Source organism: Lactuca sativa, chromosome 3 (assembly GCF_002870075.4).
Source record: "Lactuca sativa cultivar Salinas chromosome 3, Lsat_Salinas_v11, whole genome shotgun sequence".
NCBI classification, from domain to species: Eukaryota; Viridiplantae; Streptophyta; class Magnoliopsida; order Asterales; family Asteraceae; genus Lactuca; species Lactuca sativa.
The window spans coordinates 28,937,503-28,951,959 of record NC_056625.2 but is presented as its reverse complement, the minus strand read 5'-3'; positions in this window follow the sequence as shown (position 1 = coordinate 28,951,959).

Here is a 14,457-nt window from a genome sequence, read left to right as displayed (position 1 = left end):
GTACATAGACCGTGCTTCAGACGACATAGTAGATCCAGCAGGTCAGACAGAGGTTGTTGACCGCTTAGAGTCGTCAGAAGAGTTATGCGGACAGACGCCGGTCCGAGCTTGAGTTTCAGGTCGGCGACTTTGTGCTCCTTAAGATCTCTCCTTGGAAAGGAGTGATTCGATTCAGGAAGAGGGGCAAGTTGGAGCCTCGATATATTGGTCCATTTTGAGTGGTCGCGAGGGTAGGCAGGGTAGCCTATCGTTCGGAATTGCCAGCAGAGTTGGGGCAGATTCACGACACTTTCCACGTGTCGCAATTGCGGAAGTGTATAGCCGATGAGTCGGCAGTGGTTCCATTAGAGGATATTCAGGTGGATGCGAGCATGGATTATGCTGAGAGACCAGTGGCAATCAGAGATCAGAAAATCAAGGTTCTGAGGAACAAGGAGGTACCCTTGGTTTTGGTTCAGTGGCAGCATCGGAAGGGGTCCGAGATGACTTAGGAGTCGGAGTGTGAGATGCGCGAGCAGCATCCAGAGTTATTTGTAGAGTGAGACTTCGAGGGCGAAGTCTAGTTCTAGTGGGGGAGAATTGTAACAGCCTGGATTCCCATGTATTATTCATTCTTATAATTGTGGTGATTGTGAGGAGACTCGGCGAGTTGGAGCTCAAACTCACCGAGTATGATCGCGGCTATGGGCACGGGTTCGCGTCTAGACTCGACGAGTCCAAAAGTGGACTCGGCAAGTGTACGCTGTTTAATGAAACCCTAATTCCCCGGGTTTAGAGCCTATTTAAGGGCACTTATAGCCTCCCATTGCGGCTACCAGACCCTTGAGAGAACCCTAAGAGAGCTAAATCGTTTTGGGAGAGAGGAAGTCACTTTTGGGCCTTTGTATTCCTTGTTAAGCAAGAAGAAAATGGCAAGAGCAAGGAGGAGGTGAGATTCCAGCAGATCTAGAGTCCAGAGGCTTCATTTTGAGGTAATAGTTCGAACCTCCTTCAGTTTTAGGGTTGATCTTTAGAGTTAGGGTTTTCTAACCCCCTTTGGAGAGTGATTATGTGAAGCAAATGGTCCCTCTTTGAGTTTGTGCCTTGGATCTGGACTCAAAGAGGTCTAGAGACCCTAACCCTTGGAGCTTTTTGGGTTATTATGGAGTTATTGGATCTAGGTTGTCATTTTTGGGACCAAATCTCCTTTTGATGCCTTGTGGGGGTTATACAAGCCTCAAGTTTCGAACTTTACGTGACATTCATGCTTGGGAAGGCCAGATCTATGGTTTGGGGAAACAGATCTGACCTCAGAAGGTCAATAGAGTTTGTGCATGGCATGAACTCGTCGAGTTGTTCTTGAGACTCGGCGAGTAGGGTTGGGGTTTCACGTAATTTGTTCAGCGAGTAGACTCGCCGGGTAGGGGGATGACCCAGTGAGTCAGGGAGAGTCAATAGGGGGCCGAGTCAAGCCGGAACTCGCCGAGTTGTTCTTGAGACTCGGCGAATTGAGTCGTGGGGGCCCCGCGATTCATGCCTGGTGAAACTCGTCGAGTTAGGGAAGTACTCGACGTGGCAAGAGAGGATCCGAGGGAGTCAGTGAACACGTATAGACTCGCCGAGTCGCTCTAGTGCACTCACCGAGTCCGGTCAAAGTTGATCGTTGACCATTGACCAGAGTTGACAAGTGTTGACTTGATAGGGTTAGTCAACCTTAGTTGTGAAAGTGTTAATTAGAGATATATTGTGTTATAGGAGGATTATAGCTCGGGGGATCGAGCGCGAGTGATTTCCGGGATTTGCGAGTTATCGAGATACACGAGGTGAGTCTTCTCACTATACCTTACCTTGAGTAGGTAATCAGAGTTATGTGACAGAGTATTTGTATGCTATATGTATGTTATGTGTTGTACTGCATTATTTCTATGTGATTTATGCCGTGCATGTTTATAGAGCTGGAACTGGAAGGTTCACAGAGATAGAACCAGAGGGTTCACAGAGTAGGGTCCACGAACCCACAGAGTTATAACCTCGAGTGGCTAATATGTGTTATGTGTGGTATTTTGGGGAACTCACTAAGCTTTGTGCTTACAGTGTTTGGTGTTATTTGTTTCAGGTACTAGTGATGACCGTGGGAAGGCGCCGGCTTGATCAGTACACACATACGGGATTTTTATGTTATGAGATCTTGGGATTTTTATATGGCATGGATTGAGTTTCAAACACAGATGTTTTATGAATATTAAATGAATTATGTTTTTATAAAATGCGAAAAATTATTTAGAAATTTACGGTGTTACAAGTTGGTATCAGAGCCTTTGTTTGAGGGATTTGAGTACACCTTCGGGCGTATTTGAACTCAAACTGAGGATTTGAGAAGTATTTTCAAAAAGAGTAAAAGATTTTTGGAAAAACGCAGAGCAGAGTTGTGTGTACGATCAGTCTGCGCCCGAACGGTGATTTCCCAAAATACCCTCATGTTATGTGATATTGATATGGATATGTCGTATTCTCATGCTAGAGTAGGCTAGGTACTCCTATTAGGACTAGAGTGGCCTGATTTGTGATGCATTAGCCTAGGGAGATGTGAGCTGCTATGAGATGCTTGAGAGTGAGTAGGTAGCAGCGAGGGACTTATGAGAGATCTGCTAGAGAGTGGATTATGCATAATAGAGTACTTGGAATTGGGATCTGAAGAGGAGGACTTGGGGTGTATTCTGATACGGTGCGGACAGTAGTATTGGGCCCGTACTACTGAAAGCACCGGGGCGGTGTATAGCCCAAGTAAGAATCTTTCGAATGCCAATGATCAAGGAGGAATGAGTTGTCGAGTGTGAGTATGCTCGAATGGATTCTAATTTATCGTATGTTGTATTTCAGAGGTAGATCATGGTGAGGACACGTCTTATGCCTGAGAGCAGTGGGGCCAGTGATGAGGAGATCTGCAAGATCATCCATGAGGAGGTGGCTGCGGCCATCAGGGCAGAGATACCAGAGATGTTCGGGTCTATTAAGACCACGTTGACTGAGACTTTCGATGAGCGTTATGCTGCACTTTCTGAGGCTGTTGTTGCAGCGGCCACCGCAGCTATTGTTGCCGCAAGGCTGCAGAGTGGTGATGCATTGCTGTTCCGAGAGTTCATCAACACAAAACCGTCGGAGTTTGATGGGACCCAGGACCCGATGATGGCTATGAGATGTATTTCTGACATAGAGGGGTGTTTCTTCACTTCCTCATCTCCTGAGGATTTGAGAGTTCGGTTCGCGCTGAACCAGCTTCGCTTGGGAGCGAAGGACTGGTGGAGGTTTGTGACGACGCACTTTACGTCTGCTGAGCTTGCGACAGTAACATGGGAGAGGTTCACTGTAATGTTCCGAGATGAGTACGTTCCCCAGGTGGAGAGGGAGCGTTTGGCCCAGGAGTTTCTGACCCTCAAGCAGGGTACTGAGTCTGTTACGGTGATTACCAGGATGTTCCATGAGAGGGCGATGTTCTGCCCTGAGCACGTGTCCACTGAGCAGGCACGTATGAGCCGATATTTGAGTATTTTGAGGCGAGACATTTGGGAGTTCGTGGCGAACTCCTCGTACCGGACATTTGCCGAGCTTCAGGAAAATGCCCGGAATAGGGAGATCGAGCTAGAGACTCAGTCCAGGGAGGAGGCGAAGTCTCAGGGGAGGGATCGGCGACCGGCACAGTCGCAGCCAGCAGCCAAGCGGGCCAAGCCCGCTGATCCCAAATCTGGGAGCCAGAAGGGCCGCACTTGTGGAAAGTGCGGCAAGGTTCATGATGGAGTTTGTAGAGCTTGATCTTGCTACAAGTGTGGCAAGGAGGGGCATATGGCCAAGGATTTCCCTAAGGGGTTTGCAGTGTGTTTTCGCTGCAACCAGACTGGACACCGGAAGGCGGAGTGTTCGCAGTTGCGGGGATCAGCTCAGGGAGCACCTCAGGGATCTGCCCCTGCCGCCATCAGAGCTACCGAGGGTCGGCCAGTGAAGGCCGAGGCGCCGAGGGCACGAGGCAGAGCCTTTCTGTTGACCGCGGAGGAGGTCCGCGCAGCGCCCGATGTCGTGGCTGGTATGTATTCTTTCGTGTATTTATTTTGATGTTGAGATATTATGCTTATATTATGTTATGCATAGGTACTTTTCTTGTGAATTCTATACCTGCCTTGGTGTTATTTGACTCGGGTGTGAGTCGGTCTTTTGTATCTTTGGCTTTTAGCCAGCATATCAATGTTAGTTGTGAGGCATTGAGTCGGCCTCTGAGAGTTTCCATAGCTGACGAGAGGGTGATATATGCCACGGAGGTTCTCCGGGTGTGCGTGTTCGAGATTTTTGGTGTTGAGTTCCCAATTGATTTGGTTCCTATTGCGATGGGTGATGTCTGTGTCATTGTGGGCATGGACTGGTTGAGCAGATTCGGTACGGTTATCGACTGCGAGCGACAGCTAGTGACCATACGAGACCCTAGTGGGGGAGTCCTTACGGTGTACGGCGAGGGTACACGTTCTGGGTCAGCGTTTTGATCGGCCGCTAGGATGAGGCAGTGTCTTCAACAGGGTTGTAAGGGTTTTGTAGCGTATGTGATGGATACGCGAGTGGATTCCGAGAGGCCGAGGTCAATTGAGGAGGTTCCGATAGTGCGTGAGTTCCCGGATGTATTTCCAGAGGAGTTGTCGGGTGTGCCTCCTTTGAGGCAAGTAGAGTTGAGTATCGATTTGGTTCCGGGGGCCGCGCCTATCGCTAAGGTGCCTTATCGCCTTGCACCTCCAGAGATGAAAGAGTTATCCTCGCAGCTTCAGGAGCTGCTAGGAAAGGGGTTTATTCTGCCGAGCAGCTCGCCGTGGGGAGCGCCTATCCTGTTTGTTAAGAAGAAGGATGGTTCACACCGGATGTGCATTGATTACCGGGAGTTGAACAAGATGACGGTCAAGAACCGTTACCCGTTGCCGAGGATCGACGATTTGTTCGATCAGTTACAGGGAGCATCTTGGTTCTCCATGATCGTTTTGAGGTCCGGATATCATCAGGTGAGGGTGCGAGATGAGGACATCCAGAAGACAGTGTTCAGGACACGTTATGGGCATTACGAGTTTGTGGTGATGCCTTTCGGACTCACCAATGCCCCGGAAGTGTTCATGGATCTCATGAACCGAGTGTGCAGGCCGATGTTGGATCGGTCGGTGATTGTATTCATCGACGACATTTTGGTATATTCGAGATCTAGATAGCAGCATGAGGAGTATTTGAGGGAGATCCTCGGAGTTCTGAGATCGGAGAGGCTTTATGCCAAATTCTCCAAGTGTGATTTCTGGTTGCGAGAGGTCCAGTTCCTGGGTCATCTTGTTAACCAGGAAGGGATATTGGTCGACCCGGCCAAGGTTGAGGCAGTGATGAGTTAGGAGGTCCCGAGGTCACCCTCCGAGATTAGGAGTTTCCTAGGGTTGGCAGGTTATTATCGGAGATTTATCAAGGATGTCTCTAAAATTGCAGTGCGACTCACCAGGTTGACCCGGAAGGGTGTCGCTTTTTCATGGGGCCCCGAGCAGCAGGCCTCCTTTGAGACGCTTCGCCAAAGGTTATGCGAAGCCCCGGTGTTAGCCCTCCCGGAGGGGATGGAGGACTTTGTGGTATACTGTGATACATCGATCTTGGGGTTGGGAGCGGTGCTGATGCAGAGAGGGCATGTGATAGCATACGCATCGAGGCAGCTGAAACCTCATGAGACGAGGTATCCCACCCATGATCTAGAGTTGGGGGCAGCGGTGTTCGCCCACAAGATTTGGCGTCACTATCTGTATGGGGTTCGGTGTACGATATACACGGACCATAAGAGCCTGAAGTATTTGATGGATCAGCCCAACCTAAATATGCGGCAGAGGAGGTGGTTGGATGTGGTCAAGGATTATGATTGTGAGATTCTGTACCATCCGGGCAAGGCTAATGTGGTAGCTGACGCCCTGAGTCGCAGGGCGGAGAGCGCCCCATTGTGAGGTGCATGTTTGCGATTGACCGTGATGGCTCCGGTGTTGGACACCATTCGTGGAGCATAGGCTAAGGCCGTGAGATCGGAGAACCAGAAGAGAGAGCGAGTTGTTGGGTTGGTATCGGAGTTCGTTACCGATGGTCGGGGGCTTATGACTTTTCAGGGGCGTATATGGGTACCTTTTGTGGGAGGGGCGCGTACCATTTTGATGGAAGAGGCTCAACGGTCGAAATTATCGATCCATCCTGGGGCCACTAAGATGTATTTGGACCTGATGAGGGAGTATTGGTGGCCCTGTATGAAGAGGGATGTGGCGTGGTTTGTTGAGAGGTGCTTAACCTGCCGTAGGGTTAAGGCCGAGCACCAGAGACCGCATGGTAAGTTGCAGCTGTTGGAGGTTCCCGAATGGAAGCGGGAACAAATCACCATGGATTTTATCACCAAATTGCCAAGGACTTCTAGGGGAGTCGATGCAATTTGGGTGATTGTGGACAGGTTGATGAAGAGCGCCCACTTGCTTGCTATTTGTAAGAGCTCCTCCGCAGAGAAGTTAGTAGAGATGTACGTGAGGGAAGTGGTATCTCGACATGGGGTGCCGATCTCGATTGTCTCAGACCGGGATGTCCGTTTCACTTCTAGATTCTGGAAGAACTTTCGTGAGGAGTTGGGTACTAGACTACATTTTAGTACCGCATATCACCCCCAGACAGACGGACAGAGTGAGCGGACAATTCAGAAGCTCGAGGACATGCTCCGGGCATGCGTGTTGGATTTCGGGGGGAGTTGGGATACGTACTTGTCCTTGGCAGAGTTTTCCTACAACAACAGCCATCATTCGAGCATTGGTATGCCGCTCTTTGAGCTGTTGTATGGGAGGAGGTGTAGGACCCCTATTTGTTGGGGAGAGGTTGGACAGCGTGTGATGGGCAGTACAGAGATCGTGCTTCAGACGACATAGCAGATCCAGCAGGTCAGACAGAGGTTGTTGACCGCTCAGAGTCGTCAAAAGAGTTATGCGGACAGACGCCGGTCCGAGCTTGAGTTTCAGGTCGGCGACTTTTTGCTCCTGAAGGTCTCTCCTTGGAAAGGAGTGAGTCGATTCAGGAAGAGGGGCAAGTTGGGGCCCCGATATATTGGTCCATTCCGAGTGGTCGCGAGGGTAGGCAGGGTAGCCTATCGTTCGGAATTGCCAGCAGAGTTGGGGCAAATTCACGACACTTTCCACGTGTCGCAATTGCGGAGATGTATAGCCGATGAGTCAGCAGCGGTTCCATTAGTGGATATTCAGGTGTATGCGAGCCTGAATTATGTTGAGAGACCAGTGGCAATCAGAGATCGGAAAATCAAGGTTCTGAGGAACAAGGAGGTACCCTTGGTTTTGGTTCAGTGGCAGCATCGGAAGGGGTCCGAGATGACTTGGGAGTCGGAGCGTGAGATGCGCGAGCAGCATCCGGAGTTATTTGTAGAGTGAGACTTCGAGGGCGAAGTCTAGTTCTAGTGGGGGAGAATTGTAACAGCCCGGATTCCCATGTATTATTCATTCTTATAATTGTGGTGTTTGTGAGGAGACTCGGCGAGTTGGAGCTCAAACTAGCCGAGTATGATCGCGGCTATGGGCACGGGTTCGTGTCTGGACTCGGTGAGTCCAAAAGTGGACTCTGCAAGTCCACGTTGTTTAATGAAACCCTAATTCCCCGGGTATGGAGCCTATTTAAGGGCACTTATAGCCTCCCATTGCGGCTACCAGTCCCTTGAGAGAACCCTAAGAGAGCTAAATCGTTTTGGGAGAGAGGAAGTCACTTTTGGGCCTTTGTATTCCTTGTTTGGAGAGTGATTATGTGAAGCAAATGGTCCCTCTTCGAGTTTGTGCCTTGGATCTGGACTCAAAGAGGTCCAGAGACCCTAACCCTTGGAGCTTTTTGGGTTATTATGGAGTTATTGGACCTAGGTTGTCATTTTTGGGACCAAATCTCCTTTTGATGCCTTGTGGGGGTTATACAAGCATCAAGTTTCGAACTTTACGTGACATTCATGATTGGGAAGGCCAGATCTATGGTTTGGGGAAACAGATCTGACCTCAGAAGGTCAATAGAGTTTGTGCATGGCATGAACTCTCCGAGTTGTTCTTGAGACTCGGCAAGTAGGGTTGGGGTTTCACGTAATTTGTTCAGCTAGTAGACTCGCCGGGTTGAGGGATGACCCAGTGTGTCGGGGAGAGTCAATAAGGGGCTAAGTCAAGCCGGAACTGCCGAGTTGTTCTTGAGACTCGGTGAGTTGAGTCGTGGGGGCCCCGCGATTCATGCCTGGTGGAACTCGTTGAGTTAGGGAAGTACTCGACGTGTCAAGAGAGGACCAAGGGAGTCAGTTAACACGTATAGACTCGTCGAGTCGCTCTAGAGCACTCGCCGAGTCCGGTCAAAATTGATCGTTGACCATTGACCAGAGTTGACCAGTGTTGACTTGATAGGGTTAGTCAACCTTAGTTGTGAAAATGTTAATTAGAGATATATTGTGTTAAGGAGGATTATAGCTCGGGGGATCGAGCGCGAGTGATTTCTGGGATTTGCGAGTTATCGAGATACACGAGGTGAGTCTTCTCACTATACTTTACCTTGAGTAGGTAATCAGAGTTATGTGACAGAGTATTTGTATTCTATATGTATGTTATGTGTTTTACTACATTATTTCTATGTGATTTATGTCGTGCATGTTTATAGAGCTGGAACTAGAAGGTTCACAGAGATAGAACCAAAGGGTTCACAGAGTAGGGTCCACGGACCCACGGAGTTATAGCCTCAAGTGGCTAATATGTGTTATGTGTGGTATTTTGGGGAACTCACTAAGCTTTGTGCTTACAGTGTTTGGTGTTATTTGTTTCAGGTTCTAGTGATGACCGTGGGAAGGCGCCGGCTTGATCAGTACACACATACGGGATTTTTATGTTATGAGATCTTGGGATGTTTATATGGCATGGATTGAGTTTCAAACATTGATGTTTTTATGAATATTAAATGAATTATGTTTTTATAAAATGCGAAAAATTGTTTAGAAATTTACGGTGTTACAATACCCCTGTCTCCCCATTTTCACCCCTTCCTGACACTTCGGACCCGTTCCAATCTTTGATTCCTAAGTTCCAACCTATCATTGTTAAATGTACAGATTCCACACTTATTGCACGTCTCATATCTCTAGACCTGGATCAGTCTTCAGATTCATTCCCTAACACCAGCTGTATTGGAGTTCCGATTCCGAACTCCGGTCCTCCAAACAATTGTGTTGTTAAGGAAATAATTCCCGAGACAACTGTACATGACTCCTACAAATCAGACTTCATTTAGGTGTCATTTGATAGTGACATAGATGAAGAAATTGTATATGACGATTCATCTAGCACGTGTATCTCTAACTCCGATGTGATTTTGAAATCAACTCTAATGCCAATTAAGCCTAAGTTCAACAATCCATCGTCTGGACATACTTCGAAGTCATCATCTGATTCTTGGAAGAAACCTTGGTTAAATAAGAAAGATATTGCTCACCCTAATATCGAAGCTAAGTAAGCCCAGATTCATTGAGAATTCTGAAAAGAAAGTGTCTTGAACAATTAGTCCAGCCATTAGGAACCACAATACCTTTATGCTTGTTAAGATTCATAAGAGGCCATCTAATCCTCCTAGTTTGGTTGTTCAAAACAAATATGTCAATCATAATCCAAAAACGGTCACTGTTGAGACTCCTTCTGTGAAAAATAACTCTCTTCAGACAGTTTCTTCTATGTTTTTTGCTAAATCCGATGGCATGATTTTCAAACAGAAACAATTTCTAAAACCAAATGTGCCTTTGAAAGCAGCAAGCAAATGGCTGAAAACACATATCTCAATACAGTGATTCCTACAACATCTTTAAGAACTGTTGGTATGAGAAAAGAAGTATCCAAACAACCAGTGGTTGAATACGATTTTTAGATAAATGAAAATACCTTGACATTCTACTTCTTTACGAAATAATTTCATAAAAATCCCTACGAGATGCTAGTTGCTCAAAATTCACAATCTGAATCCAAAGTCCATCCAAAACCCCTAAGTCTAACTCGGTGCCTAAAAACTCCAATACTCACTGAATTTGACGGCACTGGAATAAGATAAAATATGGTATATTGATAGTTCTTATTCCATTCATATGACTGCAGAAAGACTTTATGCATGATCTAAAGCTTGTTCATAATGCTTGTTACGTGACATACGACAATAACTCAAATTCACAAAGTAAAAAGGGGTATATGTATATGTCAGAACCCCTACTAAAGTAAAAGGGGGTATATGTGAGAACCCCTACTATAGTAAAAGGGGGTATAAATGAGAACCCCTATATGTAGAATGGTATATATGTGAGAACCCCTACTAAGGAACACCAACTAACGTAGAAGGGGGTATATGTGAGAACCCCTACAGGTAGAAGGGGGTATATGTGAGAACTCCTAGTAATGTATCAAAAGAACAAAACAAAGTCTCATACCCATTGTAAAGGTCCGATGGAATGCTAAACGAGGACCCAAGTTCACGTGAGAACCTCTACTAAGGTAGAACAGGGTATACGTGAGAACCCCTACAGATAAAGCTGATAAAAAAATAGGGAATTCAATATATTGATGACAAATTAAATTTCCTTACAACCCACCCAAAATTGGAAGGATGCATGATCGTGTCTTGTTATATATGTATAAAAAAGAAAGAGGTTCCCATGTATACCTCCTTCTACCTTAGTAGGGGTTCTCACCTAGACCCATGTCTGTCGATCCATATGTCTATGCCCTATGCCATTACTTATACTTAGACCTGTGCGTATGCCTATGTCCATGGATATGCCCAATCATATGCCAATACCCATGCTTATGCCTATGCCTATGGCAATGCCCATTCTGATGGTTAAAGGTCCGATGGAATGCTCAACGAGGACCCGAGTTCACCTGATAATACGAAGATCAGATGAAACAAAAATACCCAAATCTTTTCCCCAACCCAAGCATAGGCATAGGCATACCTATATGTCAGAACCCCTACTAAAGTAAAAGGGGGTATATGTGAGAACCCCTACTATAGTACAAGGGGGTATACGTGAGAACCCCTACAGGTAGAAGGGAGTATATACAAGAACCCCTACTAAGGAACACCTACTAACGTAAAAGGGGTTATATGTGAGAACCACGACAGCTAGAAGGGGGTATATGTGAGAACCCATACTAACGTATCAAAAGAACGAAACAAGTCGCATGGCCATTGTGAGGGTCCGATGGAATGCTAAACGAGGACCCAAGTTCATGTGAGAACCCCTACTAAGGTAGAAGGGGGTATACGTAAGAACCCCTACAGATAATGCTGATAAAAAAATAGGGAATTCAATATATTGATGACACTTAAATTTCCTTACAAACCACCCAAAACTAGAAGGATGCATGATCCTGTCTTGTTATGTATCAAAAAGAAAGGGGTTCTCACATATACCTCAATCTACCTTATAACCCTTTTTACCTTAGTAGGAATTCTCACCTAAACCATGTATGTCTATGCCTATGCCACTACTTATACTTAGACTTGTGCGTATGCCTATGTCCATGGCTATGCCCAATCATATGCCAATACCCATGCTTACGCCTATGCCTATGGAAGTGCCCATGCTGATGGTTAAAGGTCTGATGGAATGCTAAGCGAGGACCCGAGTTCACCTGGGAACGTGAAGATCAGATGAAACAAAAATACCCACATCTTTTCCCCAACCCATGCATAGGCATAGGCATACGTATATGTCAGAACCCCTACTAAAGTAAAAGGGGCTATATGTGAGAACCATTACTATATTAGAAGGGGGTATACTTGAGAACCCCTACAAGTATAAGGGGGTATATGAGAGAACCCTACTAAGGAACACCTACTAAAGTAGACGGGGGTACATGTGAGAACCACTACAGGTAGAAGGGGGTATATGTGAGAACCCATACTAACATATCAAAAGAGGGCCCGAGTTCACATGAGAACCCCTACTAAGGTAGAAGGGGGTATACGTGAGAACCCCTACAGGTATAGGGAGGTATATGTGAGAACCGCTACTAAGGTAGAATGAGATTTATGTGAGAACCCTACACCATTTGATAAGATAAATTATAAAGATAAAGATAAAACACGTAGGCTTTTTCTTGATAAAAGTAATTTAGCAGTTGAAAGATGGTCCACGGTCCATGCTTATGTCTATGCCTAACCCCATGTCTGTCTATGCTTATGCCTATGCCCTATGCCGCTACTTATACTTAGACCTGTGCGTATGCGTATGCCCATGGCTATGACCAATCATATACCAATACCCATGCTTATGCCTATGCCTATCGCAATGCCCATGTCGATGGTTAAAGGTCTGATAGATTGCAAAACGAGGACCTGAGTTCACCAGGAACGCGAAGATCAGATGAAACAAAAATACCCACATCTTTTCCCCAACCTAAGCATAGGCATAGCCATGGGTATATGTCAGAACCCCTACTAAAGTAAAAGGGGGTATATGTGAGAACCCCTACTATAGTAGAAGGGGGTATATGTGAGAACCCCTACAGTAAAATGGGGTGTATGTGAGAACCCCTACTAAGGAACGCCTAATAACGTAAAAGGGAGTATATGTGAGAACTCCTACAGGTAGAATGGGGTATATGTGAAAACCCCTACTAAAGTGTCAAAAGAACGAAACAAAGTCGCATACCCAATGTGAAGGTCCGATGGAATGCTAAACGAGGATCCGAGTTCAACTGAGAACCCCAACTACGGTAGAAGGGGGCATATGTGAGAACCCCTACAGATAAAGCTGATAAAAAATTGGGAATTCAAGATATTGATTACAACTTAAATTTCCTTACACACCACCCAAAACTGAAACGATGGATGATCCTGTCTTGTTATACATGTATCAAAAAGAAAGGGGTTTGTATGTATACCTCCTTCTATCTTATACCCCCTTCTTCCTTAGTAGTGTTCTCATGTATACCCCCTATGACGTTAGTAGGGGTTCTCACATATACCCCCTTCTACCTTAGTAGGCGTTATCACATGGTGGTCTGGTGGATCAGGTTTCTCACAATTGGAATACATGTAGGCTTTTTCTTAATCAAAGTAATTTAACAGTTGAATGATCGTTCACGGTCCATGCTTATGTCTATGCCTAAACCCATGTCTGTCTTTGCCTATTGTCTATGTCCTCTGCCAGTACTTATACTTAGACATGTGCGTATGCCTATGCCCATGGCTATGCTAATACCCATGATTATGCCTATAAATTATAACCATAAAGATAAATCGTGTAGGCTTCTTCTTAATCAAATTAATTTAGTGGTTGAATGATGGTCCATGGTCAATGCTTATGTCTATGCTTAAACCCATGTCTGTCTATGCATATTCCTATGCCATATGCCACTACTTGTACTTAGACCTGTACGTATGCCTATGCCCATCGCTATGCCCAATCATATGCAAATACCCACGCTTATGCCTATGCCTATGGCAATACCCATGCTGATGCTTAAAGATTTGATGGAAAGCTCAACGAGGACCCGAGTTCACCTGGGAACGCGAAGATCAGATGAAACAAAGTACCCAAATCTTTTCCCCAACCCAGGCATAGGTATATGTCAGAACCCCAACTAAAGTAAAAGGGGGTATATGTGAGAACCCCTACTATAGTAGAAGGAGGTATACGTGAGAACCCCTACTAAGGAGCACGTACTAACATAGAAGGGGGTAATCAAAATAACGAAACAAAGTTGTATACCCATTGTGAAGGTTCAATGAAATGCTAAACAAGGACCCGAGTTCACGTGAGAATCATTACTATGGTAGAAGGGGGTATACATGAGAACCCCTACAGGTAGAACGAGGTATATATGTGAACCCTTACTAAGGTAGAAGGGGGTATACGTGAAAACCCCTACACCATTTGATAAGATAAATTATAACCATAAAGATAAAACATGTAGGCTTTTTGTTAATCAAAGTAATTTAGTGTTTGAATGATTGCGCACAGTCCATGCTTATGTCTTTGCCTAAACACATGTCTGTTTTGTGGCTATGCCTAGGCCCTATGTCACTACTTATACTTACACCTGTGTGTATGCCTATGCCCATAGCTATGCCCAATCACATGCCAATACCCATGGTTATGCCTATAAATTATAACCATAAAGATGAAACATGTAGGATTTTTCCTAATCAAAGTAATTTAGCGGTTGAATGATGGTCCACGGTCCATGCTAATGTCTATGCCTAAACCCATGTCTCTCTATGCCTATGCCTATGCCCTATGTCGCTACATATACTTAGACATGTGCGTATGCCTATGCCCATGGCTATCCCAATACTCATGCTTATGCCTATGCCTATGACAATGCCCATGTTGATGGTTAAAGCTCCGATGGAATGCTAAACAAGGCCCCGAGTTCACCTGGGAACGCG